The sequence below is a fragment of the Myotis brandtii genome, unplaced genomic scaffold (genome assembly GCF_000412655.1).
Source record: "Myotis brandtii unplaced genomic scaffold, ASM41265v1 scaffold13, whole genome shotgun sequence".
In the NCBI taxonomy this organism is placed as follows: Eukaryota; Metazoa; Chordata; class Mammalia; order Chiroptera; family Vespertilionidae; genus Myotis; species Myotis brandtii.
Window position 1 is genome coordinate 22,490 of NW_005354595.1, and position 4,889 is coordinate 27,378.

The window sequence follows — 4,889 nt, forward strand, 5'->3', positions numbered from 1 at the left end:
TGCATTGAAAACATAGAAGAACCAGAGAGTTTGATCTACTGAAAAGGATGTTGCTAAAATGATGTACCATAAAATCTAATTTGGAGGAAGAGAAGAAAGGAAAAACTACTGGTTTGGAAAATCATATATTAGTGTAGGGGTACATGGATCCTGATAACATCAAAGAATCATTAAAGTGGGAGTAGTTGAACAAGCAACGCAGAAGGAGAGGATGCTGTAGGCAGGGAGTGGGGTGTTTGAATTAATGACTTTGGAGTTGGCACAGTACAGTTGATCAGATACAGGATCCAAGGGAGTCTGTGGCTGAACAAGGGTGGAAGTCACTAAAGATGAAAGGCCTTGGGTTTGACTCCATCAAATCTCTTTTATTCGCAATTGATAGAAAACCCAAATCAAACTTGGAAAGGGAATGTAGAAGGCTTTGTTATTAAAAAGTCAAGGGATAATTTAGCTTCAGGCACAGCTCTCATGATGTCATTAGGATCTGGACTCTCTCCATCTTTCAGCCCCTCTGTTCTCTGTGTGCGCTCCGATCTCTGGTAAGCTCCTCTCTAGTGGTAGCAAAACAGCTTCCAGCAACTCCAGGCTTTCATCCTCATCAGTCCAAGACAGAGTAGAAAAGAATAAGCCTAACTAAGCTTAAATCCTGGGCCTTATTCTGATTGGTCCAAATTCGGGTCACATTGCCATCTTTGAACCAATCACTGTGATCACAGGCATGCATTGCTGGGATTGGTCAGACCTGAGTCTCATATTCACTTGGAGGATTTTCATCCAAACAAAAATGGGGTGTTGTTCCCAGAAGAGTCAATGTATGCTGGCCAGCAAAAACAAGAGATGTCTTTCTTCTTCTACAGTGTTGAGCAGGTTGTTCATGAGGTTATTCAAGTTGGTAGCAGAGACTGGGGTGGAGAGGAATCCCACAAAGCCAGTCTTTGATGCAAGAGGAGGCATGGCCTGTCATCATGACTTCACATGTAAAACAGAAGTTGGAGTGTTAGTACAAGTGCCTTTTGATAACTTTTTGTGTTGTTAATCCTCACTAGAGGATTTTTTTTTCATGGACTTTTAGAGAGAGTAGAAGGGAGTAAGGGAGGGGAAGAGAGAAAGAGGTAGAGAGAGACATTGATGTGAGAGAGACACATTAATTGGTTGCCTACCCCACGCACCTGATTGGGGCCGAGGATCAAACCTGCAACCCAGGTACATGCCCTTGACCGGGAATCGGACCAGTGACCTTTTGGTGCTTGGGCCGACACTTTAACCACTGAGCAACACCAGCTAGGACAGACTGCAAGATCTTTGAGGGCAAAGAAGTTTGTATCCCTGGTACCTACTAGTAGGCCTGATACTCAAAATATCCCTGTAAATAGATGGATAGATAAGTGGATAGTAAATTATAGATGAATGAACGAATAAATGAACCACTTTATTTGAATATATCTTAGGAATAGACTCACAGTATTTGATGGAAAGTATTTAACAAACAAGTGCCTTTGTAAAACATATCTCTTCTGTTCAACTACATAAAAAATGGAGCATTGTGAAAATAACATACACTCGGAAGTCACAAACCCAGATTTGCATCTTGGCTCTGTGTGAACCTTGTGCAAATTATTTAGCTACTCTGAGTCTTAGTTTCCTCATCTATAAAATTGGGTAATGTTAGAGTGACACCTCCAGGGGGAAAGGCCAATGAAACAATCTCCCAAGAGTATCCATATGTAACATTAATCATTTTGATAACCTTATAGATAAGGCCTCATTCTCAGCCTGACAAAATAAAAACAACAACAACTTCATTTCATCATCACATGGAGAGGGAAGCCATTTCCCAGACAGAGGCTCACATGACATTAACCAAATGAGACAGGTAGATGCAGTAATCAGAATGTCAACTTACTCATTTACCATGAGACATTTTTTGGAGTATCCAAGTAACTATCACATTTTCTTCCTGTGTGCAACTGTATGTGGGAAGGACAATCATAACTAGAAGATTGTTGCGATCAGGCAAGGGGACTCTTGCTGTGGTGACGGGCCAGCCACTGGGAAACCCTCAGAAGAAGTGGTGACAGACAGGGTTTGTCCCCATGACCTAGGATGAGTTTGTATGTCTTCGTTTTGTTCTAGTATATATTTATGTTTCGGAAGGTATCTTATTTTCCTCGCATTGCAATGTCTCGGGGAAAGGCTGATCCCAACTCCTAAAATACCAACAATAAAAAGAACAACACCTTCTTCATCGGTGCAGCCTGCACGTCAGCGGTAGGGGTTTCTTTGGCCTTTAAGATCTGGGTCAGATGGCTTGACTCCCCATGCCCATCGCTGTGAAAGTCCTAAGCCCATCTAAGATTTCAGCAAATCCTTGTGCTCCTGTAGACTCCTCTTCCACTTGCTTCCTCATGATCTCTGCTCAGTATATGTCAATCCAGACATGAATCACAGCTGCTTCACTGATAGCCTCCAAAATGAAAAATAAAAAAATCCCACTCACACAAACCTTTCCTGAGCAGACTCTGCTAAAGAACTGAGGAGGCAGGGAGAAGTCTCGGGAAGGATTCTTCTACACATGACTCCCCAAGCTGTTCAATACCCATATGAGACAGTCCTATCCTGCTAAGGTCCCTCTGAGCACTCTGATACCAGGGTTCCTGTCCTGGCCCTTCTCACCATTAGTCCTCCTCCCCACACCTCTTTCCCTCTCTCTCTCCCTTCTCCCCGCTCTGCTCTCTCTCCCACCCCTCCCTCTCCAACACATCAGACAACTTCCTCTCTTTGACTCAGAAACAGAGGTTCCACCCCCTCTCTGGAGCCTCCTCCACAGCTGGAATCCAGGCCAGGGCATTTCACCTTCTAACTGACCAAAGGTATTTTCCAAACAAAGACTACTCCTTTCTAAATGGAATTTTGGGGCCAGCTGTTAATAAAATAAAAGTATTTCCTACCTGGTTGTAAAGTGCCTGGGATGTACGTTCAATAAACAAGCTTCCATCCACTCCTCTTGTTCCTCTCTATTTATGCAACACATTGTTGATCACTGATCATTTCAAAATGACCAAGATGTCTCTGATCCTCTCCACATTCCTATGTTGGTTGAGAGGACACCCTCAAACAAAATGTCCCATAGCCATAGGCTTTTAAAGACTGGTGCCAAATACTGGCTCCCCAATTTACTGGCTTTGTGATCTTGTGCAAATTACTTACTGGCTTCAATTTCTCCACCCAGAAAATGAGAGGATGGACTAGCTTAAAGACTTCTTGGGTGTGGCTCAGTAGGTTGAGTGTCATCCTGTGCACAGAAAGGTTGCTGGTTCAATTCCCGTTCAGGGCAAATGCCCAGGTTTTGGCCTCGATCCCTGTTAGGGGTCACGCAGGAGACAGCCAATTGATGTTTCTCTCTCTCCCTCTTCCCCCTCTCTCTCTAAAAATAAAATAAGACTTCTCAGGAGGATTAAATTAATTACTTTGCTAGTACATAGTAAGGGCTCAGTAAATGTTAGCTGCTTAAAAATATTATTTTTTGTTTCTTTATCTTCAAATATGTGACTTCATCAATGTAAAAGATGAGAGAGTTTAACCTTTGCATTTTAATAAACTCAACCTTGAGCTAGAGACTAAAGCATTAGAGTTAGGGTTCAACTTGGCTCATGGCCTATATATACCCTGCCAGTGCCATAAGCCACAGAGGATGGCCAAGTACTAACTCAGTTGGGACCTGCATTCAGAGATGGAGGGGGTAGTAGAGACATGATGAAAATACACTCCAAACCAGAGTAGCCTAAACTGGGAGAGACACCAACTACCTGGGTCTAGTTCATTTCTGGGTCAGAGGATTCAGGCCTGGAGGGTCCCGGGGCTGGCTAGCATCATGATGAGCCGCTCCCACTATCCCACTAGACCTGTCCTGTATCTCCTGTGAATCTCAGAGATGGGAAGAACTGAGACACCACAGACTCTCCCAGAGAGGATAAAGGCTGCCCTCTAGTGTCTGCAGTCCCAAGAACAGCCAAACTCCTTGATTCAAATGAGCAAAGTGGGCTCTCTGGTCCAGGCTGCTGCTCTCATGGCCATAGCTGACTGCTGAGTACCATCTTCCCCCATCACCTACCCATCCCCTGGAGCCTCTGCCCCGCACAGGAACAGACTGGTTGGACTACTTGCTGCAGCCTCTGGAAAAACAGGGTTAGGAATGGAGTAGGAGAGCCAGGCATGGGTTGGGTGAAACTAGTTCCTCCCAAGGCGGGCCCAGGTGAGGGGGAGGAAGAGGGAAGAAAGGAAGGAAGGAAGGGAGCTCTGAGGGGACTGCCAGGCCAGATTCACAGGGCACATCTTGAAGGGGGGGGGGGGTGTGATTAAGTGGGTCTTTCTCCTTGCAGAAGGCACAGTTGTCTGGGCCTGGACACAGGGGGCTGCCTACGGACAGGGAGGGGCAGAGAAGATTATGGCTCACCTAAAAACTACCTAAAGGACACATTTCTACAGAAACCCGTTTAGATTTAGTCCCTACACCCAGAAGTACATTATCCATGTGGCTTTATAAACTCTCCTTGCAGACTTGCGCTTCCCTTGTGTGACTCTGGGTTCCGGCTCATGCACGCTGCCTGGCTGCGTCAGGGTTAAGCCGTCAGGGGAAGAAGTTTGTGTTTTGACTCTCCATCCCTGGGCACCTCTCCACGATTGGCACATATCGCACCCCTGGCACATAATGTTACCCCTGCACCACCCATCATCCTGGTCCTCTTTGCAGAAGTGTGCGCTTAAAAGCGGAAGCGAGACAGCCTGGGGGCAGTGGCAAGCCCTAGGAGATGCCTAGCGACCTGCGGGAGGTCCCGGCACGCCTGGCTGCGGGCGGCCGCGCTCACTGGAGCAGCGTGATGAGCGGTCAC